At 47.3% G+C, this 24,182-nt stretch overlaps 1 long non-coding RNA gene across 1 annotated transcript; it reads right to left on the bottom strand.

Moving 5' to 3' along the window:
• Positions 1–12,861: 12,861 nt before the first annotated feature.
• Positions 12,862–24,180, bottom strand: LOC120095985 (uncharacterized). The gene is made up of 4 exons (XR_005491999.2): positions 23,537–24,180; positions 16,446–16,582; positions 16,009–16,082; positions 12,862–13,852 (listed from the first exon to the last, which is right to left on the bottom strand). It is a non-coding gene; the product is annotated as an uncharacterized LOC120095985 (long non-coding RNA).
• Between the last annotated feature and the right edge of the window lie 2 nt (positions 24,181–24,182).

The following is a 24,182-nucleotide window of genomic DNA, read 5'->3' on the forward strand; positions in this document are numbered from 1 at the left end:
TCCAGGCAGCTTCCAGAAAAAACACCACGTGTCCGTTCTCCGCAAAACATCCTTCCATGTGTCCGTTTCAGCAAAAACATCCTCTCCTAAGTTAGTTTCTAGAAAAATTCCCATGATGCCACTGAGTCTTCAAAGAAACCAGAAATTTTCACTTCAACTTACTGCCCACCACTTTAATACGGAGCCTTTCACCCACTGGTGAGGCACTGTGGCCCTTTCCAGCTTCCTGCTCCATGATCCTGACAGTCTCTTGGGATTTGCAGGAGCAGGAAAGAGAAGAGAGAGGGGGAGATCCCATCTTCCCAGGGAAATGCCTAAGGAGAACGTTCAAGCTTCCCACAGGAAGTTTATTAATGGAAGCATAGTCTTTTTAAAAACATTTATTAATGTATTTGCTTTTGTGTACATAAGTGACACATACGACAGTGCACATTTTGAAATAGGAGGGATACCTTTGAGGGTGGCAAGTTCCCACCTTCTGCCTTGTCCACACTGGGTCACCTTGGCTGTCTCTGCTGCTATGTCATGTCCGGTTTTTATGTGGGTGCACTGGACTTGGGTGCTCAGGTTTGCCTGGCAAGCCCTTTGACCCAGTAAGTCACTCCTCCCTTTTAGGTTCCTCTTAGCTTTAAGAAGGCTAAAGGAACTAGGATTTTAGCCTGGAAGACATTTCCAACGTTTGAGTTGAGACACTAGGAAAAGGTGTTGGGGAGGGCGCCCAACATTCTGAAGTCCTATAACGATTCAGTTTCCACAGAGCATGGGATCTCTGAACAGGAAGTAGTGAATGTTACTGACCCTGACTCTGCACCAGGCAACGTGGTGAACATTGTTTTTATTATTTCTTCGTCCTCAAAGTAATCCTTTGCCCAGGTATGGTAGTGCACACCTGTAATCCAAGCACTGGGGAAGTTGGAGCAAGAGGACTTCGAATTTATAGCCAGCCTGGGTTACATAGCAACACTGTCCCAAAAACAACAACAACAACAAACAAACAAGTCAACCTACCAACCTACCCACTCTTTGAGTTAACATTCTTATTTTAAACAGGAGGAAACAGTCTCAGAGAAAGGAAGTCATTTCCTCAAGAATAAACAGAAAAGTAGTGTAGAAAAGGGCACCCCCCCCCACACAGAGACACACACAGATAAACACACACATACACACATATACATACACAGACACATAAACACACACACACACTCTCTCTCTCTCTCTCTCTCACACACACACACACAGAGAGAGAGAGAGAGAGAGAGAGAGAGAGAGAGAGAGAGAGAGAGAGAGGCTGTACCACATTTCTCTCTAGTCTATTCCTTGAACTTTTGGAAATGGACAGGGTCTGGTGTCCCGACCTTCTGAGAAATTGCTAGATGCTGCTTTCTTTGGTGGACGGTTTCTTTCTGATGCATTAAGACGCTCGCTCCTTTGGAGCTGGGAGGTGGCTCCGTTGGTAAATTGCGGACCACAGAAGCATGAGCCTAAGTCCAATCTCCACCGAAAGAGCAGAGTCTAATGGTACATGTTTGTAACCCTTGTGTGAGTCTCAAGAGCTCATTAGCCAGGTAGTTTACTCTTGTTAACAGGACAGACAGATGGACAGATGGACAGATGGACAGACAGGTGGACAGACAGATGGACAGGCAGACAGATAAAGGGGTACATGTCTCCTGAGGACTACCAGAAGCTGGCCTCCAGCTTTAGCCTCCCCCTGACCCGCCATACTATGGCTTCACTGAATGAGCCTCCGGTTCCCTGGTCATGCATTCTAGATTTGACCTGACCTCCAACAGGATTTGGGTTACAGTGTGGATATTCCACCACATCCTCACACTTTAGTGTGGTTGCAGCTCAAAATAAGTTCTTTAAAATTTTTTTGACGTTTTTAAACATTAAAATATAACTCTATCTAATCGCCCCACCCCCGAGCGCACACACGCCTTTCTCTCTCCTCCCCAGATTCTTGCAACTCATTTCCAAACAAGGCTCGTTGGGAGGTCTGTAGGAGGAAAATGTTTCTTACGTGCCTGAAGAGGTGACTCAGAGGTAAAGAGCACCTCATGCTATCGCCGAGGACCCAGGTTCAATTCCTGGCACCCGTGTGGTGGTCCCATGACCGTTCTCAACTCCCGTTCTAGGGGATCTGGTGCTCTCTTTTGGCCCCCAGGGGCACTGCATGCATGAGGTGCATAGGCATACAGACCAAAACACCCACACCCACAAAATAAAACAAAGAAGTGTTCCTCATAAGAAATCTGGGGCGACCGTATATATAATATACCCACTTGGTGGAGGTTCACAACATAAGCCTGTGATGAAAGGCTCCAAGGATGTCTGAAAATTAAAGAAGTGCGAGCAAACTCACTTAACTCTGTTCAGCTTCATTTACCCAAAATCTATCCAACCATGCATCCCCCCGCCCCTTTTCATGTCGTAAGTGTTAACATCTTGTGGATTGAAACATCCTTCCCAGCTTGGGGCTTGTAAACTATCCCTCTACCTGTATGAGTTCCAGTTCCTCAGCCCTGCAAACTTTTCCATATGTCAGAGTTAGGTTTCAGAGACATGAAGTAGCCTGGATGTGGTAACCTAAACTCCAGAGTTGCGTAGCTGGAATTTGAGCCCATGCCTGGATGGATTGAAAGCATGCATATATATATATATATATATATATATATATATATATATATATATATATATATGAAATTATTTGCCCCATATTTGATCTCCAAGGTAGGATGAATTACTTGGGATTCACTTCAATTACCTGATAAAAAATAATTCGCAATTAACCCTCCATTGACTGTCAGTGAGGAGCTTGAGGACAATTTGTCCTCAGCCCCAGACGTCTGCTTTGCATTATCCTTTTCGGAGACTCTCTTTTTTGTGGGACAAAGTGAGTCGGGAAATGTCCATCCAGACTGTCTGAATTATCAGAAAAAAAAAAAAGAAAAGAAAAGAAAAAGGAAAAGGAAGAAAAACCCCTCGAGCTGATGGCATCCAAATGAATCAGACGTTACAGGGCTGGACCTGGAGAGCTGATTGAAGCTGTCAGTTTTCCTGTGGAGAGACGGCCCTGGGGGGCTCTGCTCAAAGTGTGCCAGGGCATAAACAATCAACAAGCTTTCAGGTGAATTTCAAAATGTTTGTGGGAAAAGGGAGTCCTCCAGCTCCTTGCTGGGGGATCTTACAAAATCATGTACATGGTCTTGGCTAAGAGGCCAGTGATGGGTGACTGGGAAAAAATTGTACACACACACACATACACACACACACACACACACAAACACAAACACACACACTTATGCATGCATACATGCACACATACATACTTCCACATACATGCATGCACACATACATGTACACACATGCATGCACATACATACATAGATGCATGCATACATGCACACATACATACATAATACATCACCTGTGTACTTTGCAGCCATCAGTGTTAAGGATTTTAGAACCAAGATGGCTAATCCATGAATGTGGACTCACAGAGTTCACGGATACTAGGCATCCACTCAGCTCCCCAAACTCCAGAGTCCTATTGGGTCAGCAGGCAAAGAAAGTGTGATATTTTTTCTAACTAAAGAAATCAGTTCAAGGAAGGGAGTTCTTGCATTGCAGGCTTCTTTCCTACAAGGGGCTCTCAGAACATGCTGCCTCTGGGTTCCCTGAGGATCTTCTCTCTCTGCCTTTGGCCGGTGAGCTCAGGCAGGTGAGAGCGGGATTTGAGTTCTTTCTTCTGTTGTCTCTTTTCTGCAGGTTGCAGGCTGGTTCTGAAATTCGACAAGCATGCTAGCTAGCTCAGAGTGAGGTGGTAATATGCAAAGGAAGTGTTCCCAACACCAGTGCCCACCTGTCCCATGGCTGGCCTTCTTCTAGTCAGTGCTGAAATCCTAAGTGGGAGCTCTTTGGTGGCTCCATCTTCTCACACAAGGAAGTGTCTCCTACCTCTTCTGAGACCTGGGGTCAGTAAGGAGGTCATGGCTCCTTCTCAGAACAGCTTCAAGGGTTGTTAGTTAGTATCCATTTGGTCACTTGGCAGGTTCTAACTGAACACAACTGTGTATCTGTGTGAGTCCCCAGGACAGCAGGAATACACAGTAAAACCTCTGTTTTGTCTTTTTCCTCCCTTTCTTCCTCAGACTCCACTGTTTTCTTCCCCTTTTTCCTCTTCCTCTTCTTTTGCCGTCTTCCATTCTTCCCTCCTCCCTTTTCTGCCCCCACCCCACCTTTTTCTCTTTCTCCTCTTCTTCCTCGTCCTATTCCTCCTCTTCCTTTTTTCCTCCTCTCCTCCTCTTTCTCCTCCTCATTCAGCCAGGGTCTCGCTATGCAACCCAGGCTGCTGGTCTCAAACTTTTATGTAGCCCAGTATTCTAATTTTCTTTCTGTGGCGGTGATAAAACACTGGCCCGAAGCAATCCAGGCATAGGGTGGGTGGGTGGTGGGGTGTTGATTTCAGTTTATACATTGTATCCCATCATTCAGCAAAGCCAAGGTAGGAACCTAAGGCCAGAACCTGGAGGAAGAAACTGAAGCAGAGGCCATGGAGGGGTGCTGCTTACTGGCTTGCTCCCCATGACTTGCTCAGCTTGCTTTCTTATAGAACCCAGGACCACCAGCCCAGTGGTGGCCCCTCCCACAATGAATAAAGACCTCCCACATCAATCATTTGAATCAAGAAAATGCCCCACAAATGTGCCCACAGGCCAATCTGATGGAGGAAATTTCTCAGTAGAGGTTCCCTATCCTCAGGTTTGCAGGATTGGCACAGAAGCTAACTGTGATACCCAGGCTGGCCGTGAGTTCCTGACCCTCTTGATCAACCCCTACAGTGCTAACAATGTGGTTTTTTTGTTTGTTTTTGAGATACAAACTATCAGCTCCCATATCAATCACTGGGCCCAGGGGAGAGAGTGCTTTAAGACGTCTCCTCTTGTGCCCAATTTAATGGAGGGATTAATTAAGATCCAGTGAGGAGAGAAAGGCGTTCTATCAAAGCCACCTGATAGGTTCAATATACATCCTAGATAAGGGCTCAGGGTCTTTTGATTTTAAATAGTGTTTTTAATGTTTGAAGGTTTCATACATTTATATAATATATATTGCTCACATCTACCCTCCAATTCCTTACCTCCAATCCCCCCCATTGCCTCCACCCCACCTCTCTGCTTCATGTCCTCTTTCTTTTTACCATTCTTAATAACTCAGAGTCCAGTTAGTGATGCCCATATGTGCATGAGCATGTGGTCAACTTCTGGGCCATGAGGAACGCACCAGCAGCCATATCTCCTGAAGAGTGACCCTCGTTCCATCAGCAATCATCAAGTGCCAATAGGTGTGGCACCTCAGGGGACTCTCCTCAATCCATGCTGGAATTTTGAGTAGCTTGACCTTACACAGGTGACCCCAGCTGCTTCCGGCTGATGCCTGAAACAGCCATGCCATGTCCGAAAGAGCATTTTACAGCTTTCCTCTTTCCTTCCACTCCCTCTCTGTGAGGCTCCTGAGCTTTGGATTGTGGAAGGTTGATATAGAGGATAGGTCTAAGGTTACCCCATTCAAGTCTCTTTTAATTGTACCACACAGCCTCTGAGAGCTTAGCCCATGAGCGTTCACGGGTTTGGGTGAGCGTTCATAAATACCATACATAGTGTCAGGATCATGATATTCAGGGATGTCATTCAAGAGCTGGGGTGACAGACACTTACTTTATTTGACAGCCCTTACTCTACTGACAGGGACATGTGGAGGTAACAGTGCAGACCTGGAAAAAATGAGAGCCGTGGGTTCAAATCCCTATATACCACTTACTAATCATGATGCCTGGGGCAAGCTGTTTAGCTTTCTGAGCCTCCGTGTCCTGACATTTCAGCGGGGACAGGCCTGGTATCCACGGTCCACCAGTGGTGGGAAGAGACACACTGATACGTGGTAAACAATTTTGCAAAGTGCCCAGCATAGATTAGGAAACACCAAGTGGTTGTCAGGAGCAATAGTCAAGATGGTAAATGGCATAGATATTTATATTCAGTGCTCTCAAGACAAACAGGAAAGGATGGCTAATTTTGTCCCCAGGAAGGGCAAGGCAAGAGGAGACCTCCTCCTTGTTGACTGGGTTTTTCTGTTTGGTATTTTTGATGGCATTTCCACCCCGATGGGTTCCTTATCCTACAACAGTAACAGACAAAGTCACACACGGATGCAAACATGCATTAACCTCTGCTGGAGCTAGACATGCTGAGTGCTCTTGCTGGCTATGCCCTCATGCTCTATCAAGGATGACCCAAGTGTAGAGGATGACCCAAGACACAGGAGCTCTCAAGGAGCCTTCGAGTTGCCTAGCCACCATAGTTGTCCAAGCCTGCTTTGTAGAATGCTAGATGTCTGACACACTCATAGCCGTGGGGACTCCCCACCACATTCCAGTGCATATCGGCTCACATATGAGGACACACTCCTATTTCTGTCTTTATCCCTATCTGATAGAGTACTTGAGGGCAGGAACTATGCCTATCCTTCCCTCCGTGATATAATCCTAGGAATCTGTAGCACTGTACGCTAACCTAGAGCGATTACCCACAATGTTAAAGGTTTTAAACCTATCCATCTTAAGCTGAAGTGTAAATATGTCATCTCAATCGGATGTGTCCCCATAAGGTTTCCTTTCAGCTGTCAGGACTAAAAGCATCTACCCCTCAACCTGAAATAACCAAATTTACTCCAGAGGGGCCACAGAGAGAGGCAGGCCAGAGGCAGCAAAAATGAGGCAGAATTGGGGTTGGGGAGGGGGAGTAGGGGGGGTTGAAGCATTACACCCCTGCCTCAACAATAGTACTTGCCTCCAGGGCTACTGTCTTATGCACCAGGCTTTCTCTGAATGTAGGAGGATGTGTTTGCACTGCATTTGAGAGACACTGGGGGGAGGATTAATCCGGTGGTGTTGATAATTCTATGACAGCACGATCAAAGATTTAGCCAGATGCATTTCACTGGGGGAAATGTGACTCTTAATCTCATTTGCTCTGGGATCCATCCCTTTGTCTGTATTTGCCCTGCAGCTGTTTGAAGAGAATTGAGACAGTCCCTCCTGGAGAAAGGCAGAGGCTCCTGAGACTAAGGAAGTAAAGGAAACATGCAAGGCCCAGAAAATTCCTGAAAGTTACAAGATGTTTAAGACCTTTCCCCAAGGCTGTGTAATCAAAAAAGCCTAACTGAGGAGCTGCCTACATGTTGTACTGGGACTTCAGGGATCTGGCTCTTAGAAATGTCACACCCAAGCTGAAGTGGGCTTTTTCAGCAACACAGCTGCAGTTAGGTGACTCATGATCCTGTAAGTAACCCTTCACACATATTCCTGTGAGTCACCCCAGTAAACTCACAGGCTTACTAATCAAGACCTAGGTGGAATCAGGTCTTGAGAAGCCATAGGAATCCCATCTTGGATGAACAGACTTTTGATTATGATTCCCCAGGAAAAGTCTTCACACAACTGTCCAGTAGTTTCCATACGCCAGGATCATTCTAGATCTTCAAGGTAGCAGATAAGTATGAGGCGCAAGGTCTCTCGCCACAGTGTCAAAAACTGTTCACGCACCAGTGAACAGTCTTACACCCAGCATGACGTCGGACAGGGACATATACTGTGGAGATGCCCTGATAGGAAGACTGAGGTGCAAGTGAGGTCATTCCTAGTTTCCTTTTGGTGGCTGTGATTAAAAACATCTTGACCAAAGGCAATGGGAGTGGCAGGTGAGGGGAGCTATTTGACTTACACCTGCAAGTTCATCACTGAAGGACCTAGAAGGCAGGCCTGCCCACTATTCCACTCGGCATCATCTCCACATGGGGAACTCATACACAGCCAAGAAGTGCAGGAGGAGCCATGGAAGATGCTACACCATGGCTCCCTCAGATTCATGCTCAGCCAGCCTTCTTCTTTTTTTTTTTTTTTTTTTTTGGTCTTTTTTTTCGGAGCTGGGGACTGAACCCAGGGCCTTGTGCTTCCTAGGCAAGCGCTCTAGCACTGAGCTAAATCCCCAGCCCTCAGCCAGCCTTCTTAAACAACCCAGGGCCACCTGCCTGGGGAATGGTGCTACCCATAGTGGGCTACTCAATAATAATCAAGAGATTTTCCCACAGACCGTCTAGATCTGGGCAGTTCCTCACTGAGGCTCTCCTCTCCCACATTTTAGACTGTGCCAAGTTGACAGTTAATGCTAACGGGGACAATGGTGAAGAGAGATGCCCACTAGAAGAAGCCACTTGAGCTGAGTTCCAGAGGATACCCAAGCAAGAAGGAAGTAGTTGCATTGAGGCATGGACAAAAATTAGTGTTCCAAGAACATGAAGTAAGTGCCAGTGAAGAGTGTGGGAAGACAGGAAATGAAATGAAACAAGGATGTCAGCAGAAAGCCAGGTTCATCTATTTTCTCATCATCTAGTACTGCGTCTGGCGACCGTTAGCCATTGTGGGTATTTTCGGAAGGTCTAAATGAATACAATCTGTTGACCACACCATTTCTTCTTTTTGTTCTTTATGAACATCATTAGCAATGTTACTGTGTGTTTTATAAAATAAAAGTAGCCTTTAAAACCTTGGACATTGTATAGGAGAGTTTTCCATTACTGTTGCAAACCACCCTGGGTAGGATACTTTATGAAGAAGAGAGGTTTGTTTAATGCACCATTTCAGAGGCAGGAAGTCGTGTTGGTCTGTTGAGGGGTTCCTTGGAAGTGTCTCATCATGACTGTGATGTGTACAGGAGGGGCACACAGTGAGAGAGAAGACCAAAGCATGACAGCTCTCCCACATGAACAACATTGATCTCTTATAAGAACATCCCCTCAATCTAATGACTTTCTACTTGCCTGGCCTCTTAAATTTCCTACTACCTCTTAACACTGGGGACCAAGCTTCCCATGTCTCCACTTCTGAGAGATACAATCGAGCTGCAACCAAACTATAGCAACATTCTTTCCACTTTGATTAAGCCTGACCATATTCAGGCAGTGAAAGTTGATTTGGCGCCAACTATGATCCTCCAATTCTAATATTTAGAAGGGAAGTATTACCCTAACTGAAGGTGCAGTGGGGTGCCATCCATCTAGTACACAAGCTCCCCACCCCCCTTTTTTTAGGAAAGGGAGCCACAGAGGGCCAAGGATTCAGACAACATCACACAGAGGAAATGGTGTATGCCAGGCAGGAGCCTTCTCACCCCATGGCTGAGCTTGTGACTGGAAGGGTTGACTGATACATCTCATCCCGTTTGCTCCCATTGTTCACACGGGAGGATTCCGTAGTACAATGTACTTCGTGCCCCAAATATGGAATCTGAGGCAAAACTCAGATATTTAGCTTTAGGGCACAGCAGCGATACTCAGATTCCCCCCCCCCACCACCACCACCATTCCCCAATTAGAAGCAGAGGTAGAGATGAATGGTTACTAGAAGTCTGGAGACAACAGCAGTTTCAAAAGGCAGCAGCAACGAGCTGGAGCCGAAAGAGAGAGGCTTCAGATCTCGCACCAGGAATGCAGAGAGCTAAATGAGAACCATTTGAACGCTCCGGGGGTCATAAAGTGGAATTCCCTCTTGTACAGTACGCAAGAGTTATTAAGTGTGTCTATGAGACCCCTGTTTTACTTCGTGTACATGATTATTTTATACAGGCGAGTTTGGAAAGAATTATAATCTGGGAGCTGGCCAGGATGCGAGATGAGCAGCTGGGGGTAGGGGTGAGCAAGAGTTGCGCTGTCCTTGTTGGGAGCTCAGGCTTCCTGTGGGATGCCAAGGTGGCATCTGTCCTGGGACAGAGGATTGGGGCGAGCATGTGAGCTTGGACTCTGTGCGAGGCTCCTCTCCAGTGAGGCATCCGGGCTTGAGCTCTGCGGGAGAGGGCCAGGTTTGAGAACTAAATGAGCAGAAGTTGGGAGTGAGTCCAGGAAGCTGGGCTCAGTCCACTAAAGCCTGGAGACCAGGAAGATAAGGAATTTGGACTTGGTCTTCTTGGCTTTAAGACGTGTGAGAGAATATGGGCCCTTCTGAGCACACCCGGTGATCTCAAAGGTGAGAAAGATCTTGGCTTTCTGGATGAAGTTAGAGGCCAGGAGCTGGGGATAAACGGCAGCTTTGAGTACAGTCAGGCCGGGTTGGTCACATCTTTCCTGGGAGTGGTCTGGGGACAGTGGGACTTTTCTGGAGAGGTTTCTATATGGAGACGTGGATCTATGATTGGGAAGCATAACACAAAACGAACAAACCAACAACAAATAAAACCAGGACTCCTGGCTTTGCTCCTATGTCTACGACATAGTTAAATAGTTAGTTAAAATCTCTCTCCATTTCACTAGTCCTAAAGCAGGGCACACAAAATTGGTGCCCGCTAAGTGATGTATTTTATTAACAGTGATTTAATGAGAGCAATGGATGAGAGCAGAGGTGGGGTGGGAAAGGTATGGGACAGGCTGTCTTTGATTGATGGATCAGGGGATCTCCTGTCTATCTCTAGTTGTTCTTTGAGCTTACCGTGGCTGTTACAAAAGCCCTGCATAGCTTCCCACAGGTCTTATACCTTTAACAAAGTTACCCTTACAGGGTAACTTTGTGTCTCTTGCCCCCAGACATTCTGGGGGACGCAACCAGCTAAATGGTCAAACTTCCAAAGTTCAGAGCTTTCTTTTTCAAAATATATTTAAATCCTTCATCCTTCTAAGCCACAGCATACCTAAAGGGAGGTAACACACAGTTATATATACGATCATGAGATAAAATTCACTTTCTCTTATTAAGCATAACTAAAATAAATAAATGTTTGGTTTCATAACATAAAGGCAGTTTCACCCTAGACAGACACAACAGACACATGCTTCTCTCTTCTTATTTCTCTCTGACTGTGAGAAAACATTCTACCACGTTCCCTTTATCCATATAATCTAACAAGATATGTAACCTCCCCTGTATTCTATTTGGACTATAAGAAGGCAACTTGAACCTTTCATGGATGGATCATAACCATTGGTCAGATTGAAGTCATGTGACACTCTGGCCGCAAAGGAGTCTGGGTAACAGAGTCTCTAGTGCCTTCCTTAGAACCAGGTGGTTTCTCAGAGCAATGCAGAGCATCTCTTACAGACAACAAAATATCTATGCCTCAGTTTCCTGGTCAGGCAGTGCAGTGTAGGACCAAGCCCCTTCCAGGTCTAGATTTGAAGCCAGCTCTTCTATTTACTAACAGGAGAAACTCAGACAAACCTCCCAGTAGTGTCTGCTGTCGGTTGTCAACCAAAGGAAATGGCCTCGGAACGTGAGCTCCAGAGGATCGTTGTAGAGATGCAGAGAGACCATCTATCATGGATCCTGGCTTGCTGTGGCGTGTCTGCAGCTGTCACTGGAAGCAGAGCTGGCTCTCCTTCCCTTCCTCATCCCTCTGGGCTCCACTCAGACATCTGCAGATCGTGAGCTATTTCTCACAATTTGTTGCTTGAAGAGGCTTCGTATGTATTGATCTTTGCTATCACCCAACATGCTAGGAGCTGCTTGGAGTTTCTTCTCTCGGCTAGTCCGTGTTCTCCTTACGAGCAGCCGCTGCTGTGACTACTCTGCTTTTCTGGGGAGGCAAATGGGATCCTGGGGAGATTACTCCAAGCCACAAAGATGATAAGGAAAACTGGGCAGCTTTGAACACCCCTCCCTTCCCCCTCCCTTTCTCCTCCCTTCTTCCTTTCCTCTATCCTTCCCACTCCCTTTGTTTCCCATCCCTCTCTTTCTTCCTGCCTTCCTTCCCTTTCCCATCCTTCCTAACTTCTTTATTTCTCTCACTTTCTCCCCCTTTCTTTCCTTCCTCCTTGTTCCCTCCCTCTCCACCACATCTTCACCCCACCCCTAGTCATGTCCTGAGACACACATAAATCAGACCACTTCCTCGACAGCTTTCTCTGCCCCTCCACGAGGCACTGAGCATTTGGCCAGTATCTGGAGGCAGACCCTGGTCCCTGCTCTTGCTGGAGAGGTGGAGACACTTGTTACAGATAGCACTAAGCTTTTGCAAAGTGCCAGACTCCCGGATGCAAGAAACTTGAGGACTCAGGTGTAAATCTAAATCCCTGAACAGACCCAAAGGAGGTGGTGATGCTGGCAAGTCCTGCCTCAGGACGCTGGGTGAGCTGACCACCCATGAGCTGGAACACAGATCTCAAAGCCGGAGGAAAGAGAGGTGTGCAGAGACTTAAGCAAAGGAGGGCTGGCCCCCAGGAAGCACATTGGGTATCCTGGGTGGTTTCTGAAGGTCTTTTGTGCCCCGGGTTTTGGATAAAGATGGGATGTGAAGGTGTTTTCTTTAAAGGGCTCCTGAGAGGTGGGACCCTTAAAGCCTTTGAAGGTTTTCTTGCCTCGGGGTGATAATGCCCAAGTCCAGCCAATCCTGCTGAATGTGTAAGGTGGTCGAGAGTGTTGTGTGAGATGATAAAAGGCAGCTAGCACTCTGTCTCAGTGTGGGGCCATGGGGACTTATGGCGTGTAGGGGAACCAGAGCAATTAGAGAGCTGTAGCTAACCTCTACCAGTTGTCACCACGTGTAAACGTGGGACTGGTGTCGACAGATATTTGGATGTGTCAAAAGAAACCCAAAACCTTGCACTCCACAAGCAATTTACCTTTGGAAAAATGACCAATGAATACAAAAAAGTTCGGGTGCTTTCTGTTCCCTCTCATTTGGATGGCCACTGTGGGTGGTCCAGGATACTTTGTTCCATCTCCTCTTTAGGATCCCTTGGAGTAGAGACAAGACATGGAATCCCACTCTCTCTTCTTAGAAGGGGTGAGAGGGACCTGGGCCCCACTGTGTAGCTCACGGTGACTGGGTGGCAGAACGGGTTCCCAGAACTAGTTCTGAGACCTACCTTCGCCTCCTTTGGGGTCAGGAACTGGAATGGTGCCAGATTTATGGACTTGGCCAGGAAGGCAGTATATGTTCCCACCCAAAGCCAACAACCTATGGAGAATTGTGGAGTTGGGGCACGATTTTAGAGGTTCTTCTCTGTCTTGGGTGGGAGGGCATAGCAGAGAAGAGAGTATCATCCACCAGGAAGGCCAGGAAGCAGAGAGTAGGGTTGGGAGAAGGAAGAAAGGGGGAAGATACGAGAATGTTTGCACTGTGGGTTTCCTCCTTCACCCTGCCTATGGTACAACGCTGCCTACATTTAAGCTAAATCATCTCTTCTACCCTGGTTCTCCTCTCATTTAGTTAATTCTCCTTGGAAACCCCTCACAGAACCCCCGAAGGCACACCTTGCTGGTCTCCTAGGTGTCTATCAAGCCAACCAAACTGACATCAAGACTGACGATCAGAAAACACAGATATTTGCACTAGGATTTCGTGACACTAGCAAGATTATAGTTAGGAAGTAGCAATGAAAATAATTTTGTGACTTGGGGTCATTATAACATGAGGAACTGTATTAAAGGGTCACAGTGTTAGGGAGGCTGAGAACCACTGATGTAGACTGTACTGCTGTCAAATAAAGATGGCCGTCAAGCAGAAAGACAACCTTTCGTCTCTGTCACTGCAACAGGGAGAAGGGATTTGGTGCTAGTGACTGACTCCTCTCAGTAACTCCTCCTGTCCCTTCGACAAAGCCATCCCTAGGAATGTGTCAGGAGCCTGAAGAAATGTCCACACACAATGGCAAGGTGACACCTCATGTGGAAGCCTGCCATGGTCCTTGGTCCTTGATGGTTGACTCTGTGATGAAGTCCTCTCTGGTCCTATTGCAAAGAATGTGTGGTCCACAGCACACATCCAGCAAAGCTCTGGCTTTCGACACATAGGGCAACGGATATCTAGAACGAGGAGGGGATCAACATGAGGTTGTATGAGAGAAGGTCTCTCTGAAGAGAGAGTCTGAGGGAGGAAGGCCATCAGTCAGCTGAGGAAGGACACAACATAAGGGCGGGGTGTGCTTAATTGTAGTGCATTTGAGTGGATATCAGGTGGGGGCCCTAGGTGGGATTTTGAGCTCCTTGGTGTCCCCACTTTGATGCATTTTCTCTGATGCCATCTAATAGGACCCCTTAGCTCTTGCAGAAGCCTCAGCTCCCAAGGGGGCCCAGCTTCAGCCTTGCCCCTGAGATGATAACCCCTAATGGCCCAAGACCAATTCCTTAAGACCTTGGAATGCCTCTCTCTGGGTGGCCTAGGAGTGACTGCCACCTGTGGAAACAGCGGGAGGGAAATTTCTTAGAAGTTCTTTCTTTGTTTCTTCCTTTCTTTGTTTCTTTCTTTCTGTCCATCTGTCTGTCTTTCTGTCTGTCTGTCTTTCTCATTTCTTTTTTCTTTTTCAAACAGGGACTAAAGAAATCAGTGTTTGGATGATTTAGACAAGTGCATGGTTTTTTGTTTTTTGTTTTTTGTTTTTGTTTTTATTTTTCAGTTTTTGAAAGACAGGATGTGGGACAGGGAAAGGATGAAAAGAAAAAAAAATCCCCAGGGAATTCTCATTAAGGCAGAAAATTGGGAGCCCAGGTTCCAAAGAGCTGGATCATGACCTTATTAATTTCACACCAATTTCCCTTCCCTGATGACAAGGGCTCACTCCTGCTCGCCACGGGCCCTCTGCCAGGTGCAGGAATCTAGGAGCTCCTCAGCTTCGAGCTAAGGCTCTGAATTCAGCAGCCACTGATGTGGCTAGTGGGGGCTACTGGAAGTTTGGTCAGAACATCACTCCCCAAGCCAACCTGGCCTTGTACAAAGAACTGGACTTCACCCATTGGGGAAAAAAAATCCGATATCACTTGTGCTGTGGAAGGCAGGGGTGGAAGAGGAAGCATGGAGCTCACCAGCAATGGAGAAGTGACAAGGCAAACTGCTATGACTTAAGCCCCTACTGTGTGCCAGTCCAGCACTAAGCCCTACAGAGATATGACCTCATTCAATTCCCACAACGGCCTCGAGAGGGAAAAATTATGTCTAAAAGGATTCTCACGTCTGATCTCTCCAATTTGACACAGCTTGTTGGAAGGAACAGATAAATACAAAATGGTGGTTTTATTACTTGGAACCATGTGGTCATTGTGGCCCTAGCTATTGGTTCTGTATCCTGTCACTTCACACTAGAAAGGGCTCAATACTTCACGATGTACCTTTTCGACAATCTGTCCTTTGCAAGAAAATATCCTGTCCATCTCACAAAAGATTCCCAGCCAGGACGGTGCCAGATGAGATTCTGAAATGGCAAGTCATTCAGAATTCTGGAGCAACAGGGCAGGAAATTATTTTACATTTTTTTCTTTTAAAATGATCTCTGTATGTATGTGGACACATGTAGCATGCATCACAGCGTGTATGTGAAGGTCAGAGGACACCTTAGTTCTTAGTTCTCTTCTTCCACTATGCAGGTCCCTGGGATAAAACTCAGGTCATGTCCCAACACACATGTGCATGCATGCCCATGAAGTAAAGTTCTTTTTTTAAAGAGCAAAACAAAATGGTGCACATGGTGTCACTGGTCACCCTCGTGGCTTCTGTCCTTTTGGAAGGGTCCTGGGTGCTCATCTGTTGCAATAATGACCATCCTGAAGCATTCGGGCCAATTGCTTTGTAGGATGCTCATCAAGTTAGATTTGTCACATAAGAGACATGACATGTCATGTTGACAGGAGCTGCACAAGTGAGGCCCAGGCCTGTGCTGTGACCTTAAAGGGGCAAGCTGGCCCTGATCAGGTGGTGTCTGCCTGTTACACTGTTGCAAGTGAAGCCTCTCCAGCCCACAACCGTGTAATTAAGTATCTTGTCCCAGAGACATTTGAAACTATGAGAACTTCAGAACAAGACTTTTGACCCAGACATTGTGACTACAGGGTCTACAGCCATCTGCTCCTCTGACGGTTTCTGTGGATCCCTGGCATTCATTCAGGACTTGCCAAGCCCTGGGCTGAAAACCTTCATGCATTTGTTCTTTTACTAATCTCCTGAGGCTCGACTGTCTCATTTTTCTTACCCAGTCTCTGTCCGTATTATGCGGATATAGCCGGCACTCCCTGGATGAGTTCTCTGTCTCTGGTTAATAGGTTTCTGAAAAAAAAAAAGTAACCCTCAGTGCTGTCATCTGTCCATAGGACCTAAACTGGGACTGAGGCATCTCCAAGACTCACAAGATCCCTCTGACTCCAGACAAAACGCACACCAGAGAGGCGAGCCAACGGGGAAAATCCAGGGTGTGAGACAGAAAGGGCCTGTGCGGCTTGAGGACCCAGTGTTCTGTGAGATTTAATATTCCCTTCGCAGGAGACACAGGACTGTCCAATAATAAACAGCAGAGTCGATGGTGTTGATCTTTAAAGTAAATCCCATTGCTATTAGCTTATCTGCCCAGCGATTAAAACTAATAAAATAATAAACTTTGTGACACAGACTCTTAGCTCACTTCAGTCTTACCTTCCAGCTGTAGCTTGCGTCTTTCTGACTGCCGGTGTTTTCAGCAATTTCCAGCTTATCGTGAAACTATCTGGAACATTCTGATGGGTTTTGGTGGCTCTGGGTTATTTTTGTGCCCCCCTCCCTGACTTCATGTGCTTTAAAAAAAAAAAGAAAGAAAAAAAAAAAAACTTCAATCAGAGCTAAAATTTTGCAGCCTGTCACCCCTGCGAGCAGAAATGTCTTTCCTTTTCAAGTTCAAAATCAACTGCTTCTTTTGGCTGTTGTGAGTTCACTAAAGGCATAAAAGGGAGTGGAGGTTGGGGAGATGAGAGTTCATCAATAAAATGTTTGCTTTGTCTGTAAGCACAAGGACCTGAATTTGACGTAAGATAACTAGGCGAGGGAGTGTATGTTTGAAATCCCTGTGTTGGGGATGCAGAAACTGAAGGATCCCTGGGGCCTGCTAGCCAGCTAGCCCTGTCTCAAGTATACAAGGTGCACAGTACCTGAAGGACCATAGCCCAGACCATCCTCCTAGCCTCCCTGTACCCCTGTGTGCACACACATGAACACGTACACACATACATGAAAGTTCAAACTCTGGATTAGCAGGCAGCGAGTGGTCCTGGATGCTCATGCTGGCCCCTCTGAGCCTGCTATCTCTGAGGGCAAACTTGAGGATGATCCGGAAGAAGAAATCCATGCGGAGAGACTGTTCTTGCCTAGGAGTCCCCGCAGGTAGAACAGGGCTGGGGAGAGCCTGTGCAGAGGCAGAGCGCACCCCGAGTCTCTCTTAGGGTGGCCTTTTACTAAAGTCCCACAGGTCATCCCTCTGCAAGCCCCATGGGACGCTGTCCATTTCACCCCAGAAGGAGTCTTTCCCTGTTTGACAAAGCACATGGAGTGGCTGGCAGTGTTGAACTGGAATGCCGGATGGAAGGAAATGGGTTATAAGCCCTTGGTGCCTCTGTGTGTGTGTGTGTGTGTGTGTGTGTGTGTGTGTGTGTGTGTGTGTTCATGCACTAGGACACTCATTTTTTTACATTGGAGCTGAGAATCCAAACTAAGGTTCCAATTTGTGCATCAAGTCCTCATCCACCAAACCCGCACCCCAAGCCTGGTCCCAGGCCTTTCTATCTGCCCCTCTCCATCCCAGAGCATGTAATTAGATTTTCTTTTCTTTTCTTTTCTTTTCTTTTTTTCTTTTTTTTTTTTTTTGGTTCTTTTTTTCGGAGCTGGGGACCGAACCCAGGGCCTTGCACTTCCTAGGTAAGCGCTCTACCACTGAGCTAAATCCCCAGCCCCAGACTTTCTTATAACAACGGTGGACGAGGCCTCCCCGTATAACTCTTCGTCTGCAAGCAGTGGTCTTTGTATCTTCCTTTGGTGGATCTTCTGCCTTTGCTCCCCAAAGCATTATGGGGTGTAAGGATGAGGGAGACACTGGAGAGAGACGGTCTCCAGATCATAACGCCTCACATTCTATCTGTAGCCATTGGTGAGGGCAGGGGGTCTGCCGGTGTTAAAAGCATAGTATCATAGACTGAACGGTGAATTGACTCACAGCCAAATCCCCACAGGTCTTGCGCCTTCCTCTCCCTTTTAACTTGCTGGATTTGTGTATGTCTGCACCCGAATGAGGTGAGAACTCTGTCATTCCAGCAAGAAGAAAGGCGGCCCTCAAGAGGAGCTTTAGTTTGGCTGGAGTCCTGAAGGGTTTTCAAAAGGACTTTTCTCCCTACCCTGCCCTCCCGCCCAAGCTCGGAGAAACATACATTTACTTCAAGAAATGTGGGAAACAGCCAGTCTCTGCCAGGGAATGTGGCTGTAAAGAAACACAAGCCATCTCTGATTGGCTTAGGCAAAATTTAATTTATTCAATGCATTGTCTGGACAGCCCCGAAGCTGTGTAATCCTGGCTGGTCTTGAACTTACAACACTGGACCTTTTCCTCCTGACTGCCAGGGTGAAGGTGTGTACTGCCATGCCCAGCTGTGACATTTGCCAACACCATTTGCAAGTTCACGGAGGACGTACAACCTTGAGAGAATGTGTCCCTTTGGCTGGGTTGAGGTCTCGTGACTTGTCTCTGGTAGTGTCTTCTGACTTTTGGCTCGGAAGATGGATACTTGGGATTGCCTAGTCACCCACGTGTACCGATTGGGAGGTTAGCTGTAACGGGAATTATATATTCTTGCTGGTCTGTGTAAAAGAGACACAAGCCAGGTACTTTATTTACAAGCTGTAAGCCAGGTTTAGAGCTACTCTAACTTATTTCCAAGTTATAAAGTCCCTTGTTACTTGCTGTTTCTCTTGGTCATGTGTTCATGGTGACTTCTTCCACCTCTGTCTCTTTTGTCTCTTCTTCTTCTTCCTCTTCTTCCTCTTCTTCTTCTTCTTCTTCTTCTTCTTCTTCTTCTTCTTCTTCTTCTTCTTCTTCTTCTTCTTCCTCTTCTTCTTCCTCCTCTGCTTCCTCTGCTTCTTCTTCTTCTCCTCCTCCTTCCTCTCCCTCCTCCTTTCCCTCCTCCTCTCCCTCCTCCTCCTCTTCTTCACCCTCCTCCTCCTTTATCCCTCTCCCTCCCCACTCTCTCTCCCCCTCCCTCTTTCACAACGCCCTCAATTGATCTTCAAGTCCCGTCTTTCTCCCTCCAGTGCCCAATCACTTGACCAGTTAAATTGGGGAGCAAAGTTTACATAGCATCACTTGGTTTATGTGAGGATCTGCTCACCAGAGGCAACCAGATCTTGGGAGCCAGTAGTTAGAGTTAGAATCCATAGTAGCATCAGACTAACCCACTACAGTTAGCTGTTACGATGCTATTGGTGGGTGGTGACATGTAAACTTCTCCAGGACGTTCAAGAGTTCATGGCTTCCACCGCCCCGTGTTCACTCTCCTGTGTAAGTCCCTCCCACATAAGCCCAGAGCTGGTCTGTGTGACTATTACACTGCACAGAGGAAATGGTCCATGGCTTCAGAGTTACATCCCCAAAGCCTGTACGCCACTTCTTTGATGTCTTTTTTTTTTTTTTTGGTTCTTTTTTTTCGGAGCTGGGGACCGAACCCAGGGCCTTGCGCTTCCTAGGTAAGCGCTCTACCACTGAGCTAAATCCCCAGCCCCTGATGTCTTGTTATACTTGTGATGGGAAAAGTCATGCATGCCACAAAGATGCCCAAACAGTACATGGAAGGGCCCGTAGGGAAGAAACTGAAGCTTCTCACCAATAGCCGCATGAGTCTGCAGCCCTCCAGCCCTGTCCTGGCCCTGCAGCTCCTGCCTGCATTAAAACGCATCTCATGAAGGTCTGGATCAGAATAACCCAGTTGAGATGCTCACAAGTTCCTGACCCTCCAAAGCATGCACACACACACACACACACACACACACACACACACACACACACACACGCTGGAGGAGCCTGGAACATGGATCAGTGGTTAAGAGTGATGGTGTTCTTCTGCAGTGGAAGGGGAAGCCCTGGGTCCTGCTAAGACTGAACCCCCAGTGAACTAGACTGTTGGGGGGAGGGGGACAATGGGGGGAGGGTGGGGAGGGGAACACCGATAAGAAAGGGGAGGGGGGAGGGGGATGTTTGCCCGGAAACTGGGAAAGGGAATAACACTCGAAATGTATATAAGAAATACTCAAGTTAATAAAAGAAAAAAAAATGTTCAACATCTTTAAAAAAAAAAAAAGAAACTGATTTTGAGCATTTGTAAGTTAAAAAAAAAAAAAAGAGTGATGGTGTTCTTCTGAAGGTCCTGAGTTCAGTTCCCAGTAGCCACATCAGGTGGCTCACGACAACCTCTTGTCACCCCACCTCCAGAAGGTCTGGAACCTTCTTCAGGCAACCACAGGCGCCATGTTCGTGTGCGTATAACCCCCCACTGCTGAACGCACACATGCACATAGCTAAACTGAATACTTATTTTTTTTTAAAAAAAAAGAACTGAATTTGGAGCGTGACGTCGTGGAGAGGAGACTCTGGTCTGGGGACTGAACGTGGGAGCTGTCAGTCTAACCCTATGGCGATTTGTCTCTTCGAAACATAATGGGTCCCCAGAGTCCAAAAGCAGGTTCATTTCCCAGTGAGACTCCATTGTGGAAGCATTGCAGACTGAAGTGCAGACATTAAGTCAGAGGAAGGGACAGAGGTCGGCTGGGAGTAGAATTTGGCCTTGAAGCTGTGTCTATCCAATTCCAGAGCTGAGCCCTTGGCTGCTCTGCGTGCTTACAGTAGAAGCAGAGACCCCTGCGTTCAGGCAACTTGCTCTAGTGATCAAATGCAATAGGTCATCGGTAGAAGCAAGGCTCTTGGGGAGCACCAGGGTGGTGTACTGGATGGACTAGTCCATGAAGCTTGCCAGCTCTGTTCTTACATTTATTCAAAATTATTTGGCAAGCCCCTCCTCCGAGGCAGGCACAGTCCAGTGAGTGAAGAGCATTCATTGCAAAGGATGATTTGCTTCTTGGCTGTCTGTCTCCTCAGCAGAGCTTGTACTCCAGAGTCTCACTCTCCTGACCTATAAACTAAACTACTAATGACTACCAGATGAGAGAGGCCGAGTCCCTTTATAACTAAGAAAACCGGGGTCGACAGCACTAGATCTCGCCGGGAGGATTCAACACAGCAAATGAATGCAGGCCCGTTCGTTCAACAAATAATTACCGAGCATCCGCACGTGCCAGCCGCGGAGCGGAGAGTTCTGGAAGCGCTTCAGTGAATGAGGCAAATGTACGCCTGCCCACTTGGCCCTCGTGCTGGGTGAAAAGTTGGATTTCAGGCAAGAAATTACAATCACAGCTAGGGTTTCCAATAAACACACTCAACTGTGGCTACTGACCCTCTGCTTCCTCTGTCTCTGTCCTCCGTTCGGCCAGAGGGAAGATGGTCACCTCTATCGGGGTCTCTAGAGTTCAGAATCTGGGAGATTTTTTTCCTTCATGTGTAGGGATCCTTGAAGAGGAGGAATGTGACATTTGGTGACACTTGCCAAAGGGACAGAAATGTCAACAGAGGGACTGGGGGATGGCCTTGCAGGGACAGAGAACAGAGTTTGAACCCAGCACCCAGTAGAAAGCAGAGAATCACAGCTCTTACTTGTGATCTTAGGGCCAAGGAAGCAGAGGCAGATGGATCTCTGGGGATCCCTGACTGGCCAGTCTAGCTCAATCTGCAAGTTCCGGGCCAACCTCAGGGTCGGTCTCAAACAAGCAAGTAAACAAAAACCAAGATGGGTGGTACCTATGAGTGACTGTGACAGATACATGACTTCCACATGCACATGTATACACCCACCCATTCATAAACATGCATGTGCATACACATACATATGCATGAGAGAGAGGGGGAGGGGGAGGGGAGAGGAAGAGGGGGAGGGATAGAGTGAGAGGGGGAAGGTAGAGGTAGAGGAAGAGGTGGTGTAGGGGTATGGGTAGGGGGAGGGGGAAGGGGAGAAGGAGAGGGAGAAAGAGAAGGAGAGGGAGAGGAACAATACAGTAACCACACAAGCCTTCTGCCCTGTTGACTGACCTTTTCTGTATGTTTGTCATGACTTTGTTTGTGGGGGGGGAACCTCTGACCTGCAGAGGAGTGGAGAGGAGTGCGCTCTCTCTCTCTCTCTCTCTCTCTCTCTCTCTCTCTCTCTCTCTCTCTCTCTCCCCAGCAGCACAGCTGGCAACTCCATCAGCCCCTGGAAACTTCCCCCTGTTAATACGCAGTTTCTGGATACATCCTCCCCTGAGAGTTTCCTCTGCATGTGCTCACAGAAGGTGTTTTTTATAAACCTGGAAACCAAGTGTCGTAGTTCGGCTTCTGTGGTCCCTCCAGTGACACGTGCTGTGGCAGGCGTTGGGACTGTGTGGAGACCCTCAGCTGGGTTTGTTGGGTAGATGGCTGCCTGGAGTCAGTGGGCTGTTCTGGAAGGCGTATCCCATCATCTGCTTCTGGAAGAATGCATCTGCCTCTTTTTCCATGGCATTGGGTCTGCTGGCATAGAATATCAGGATCCGTCTACAATTTGTCCCTGGGGAGCATCTGCTGAAGGGAGGACATCATTCATGTCTTCTTCCACAATGGATCCTTGGGGCATTTAAGACATAGGGAGGTTAAGCCCTGAAGAGGTCACTGAAGTGATTCTGCTTTGACCCTCTAACCCGTTTCCAGTGGGGTCATGTGCAATGTGGTTGCACATGTATGAGCCAGTTTGGATGCTTCTCTTTTCCATGGCTAAGGGTCTTGCTGTTGGTCTGATAGATATGACTGACCCAATGTCATCCATTGCGGAGAAGAAAAGGACTCTTTCAGCTGCCATTGGATCTGTCAGTTGGTAGCCCAGAATCCTTGCCACCGGGTTTCCCGAGGAGACCCAGTCAACAGCTGTCACACTTGCTCTTTTTTTTGGCCGAGTTATTTGAGATTGAGGGATAGGAAGGTTTGTTTTAATAGCTTCAGGGTAGATCCTGAGGTGTAGGAGAAATTGCGTGTGTCTGTGTGTGGTTACACGCACACGTGAGTGCAGTGTTTGCACAGACCAGAAGAGGGCACCAGCTCCCGTGGGCTGGAGTTATAAGCGGGTGTAAGCCATCGGGTGTGGGTGCTGGGGACTGACCCCAGGTCCTCTACGATAGCAGCCAGTGCCCTTCACCACTGAAATGTCTTTCCAGCTCCTCCATCTTTTTTTTTTTTTTTGGTTCTTTTTTTTTCGGAGCTGGGGACCGAACCCAGGGCCTTGCGCTTCCTAGGTAAGCGCTCTACCACTGAGCTAAATCCCCAGCCCCCCAGCTCCTCCATCTTAAAAATGCTTTTCTAGAAGGAATATATAAACAATTAACCGCTTCCTAGCTTGTCTTGTATTTCTGCATGCACCATCCCTTTATTTGTTTGTTTGCTTATTTATTTAAGTAAACAGGAAAAAAAATAAGTGAAAGAGAAAGTAATGAAAAACACTCCACAGTGACATGGGTGACGTGAATGAGTGAGTGAGTGAATGAATGTATTTCTCATGCTGGAGTAATGGAGGCCAGAAAGTCCCTGGGGTCTGCAGGCGTTTCCCAGTTACTTTGCATTGTCTCCCATTAATCCATACAAGTGGTCTCTTTACACCTACCTCGTCTGATGGAATATACTCTCCACTTGTCACAGCCTTCTGACTGGGAATGGCCTCCTGGCCACTCAGTCAAATCAAAACTGCGTTCTATATGGAGGCAGAGAAGGTAAGGCAGTCCACAGTGCGTGGATGGCAATACCCCTGTTGTTCTTAGTAGATATGTCTTGCCCTTGATAAGGAGATGAGAAAGGAAGGAGGAAAAGGATGTTCTGGTGTGTGTGTGTGGTGGGGAGAGGCAGAGGGGGAAAGAGGAAGAAAAGGAGGGAGAAGGGAGAGAGAAGGGGGAGGGGAAGAGAAGGAGGAAGAGGAGGGATGGATTGAATTATACCGTTACTTTCCAAAACATTTGCGTTGACTGATTATAACAGTCGACTTAAGGCGATCTAGAAGACCCCGGTAAGATGGCCCCAACGTGAGACTGTCTAGGTCCGGGTTGATCTGTTGGACGTCTATGGGGTTTAGCCCAATTACGTTAATTGAGGTGTGAAGAGTCATCCTAAGCATGGGCTAGCAGCTGCCTCCCACTAATTTCTGTGGGAGGCCTGAGATTCAGATCAAAGCATAAGGAAGGATGGGCATGGGCAGCTCCTGAGGAGAGTTGATGCCTGGGGAATGGGCAAATCAGGAAATTAAAAGAGAGAGCCAA

The sequence above is a fragment of the Rattus norvegicus genome, chromosome 12 (assembly GCF_036323735.1).
Source record: "Rattus norvegicus strain BN/NHsdMcwi chromosome 12, GRCr8, whole genome shotgun sequence".
NCBI classification, from domain to species: Eukaryota; Metazoa; Chordata; class Mammalia; order Rodentia; family Muridae; genus Rattus; species Rattus norvegicus.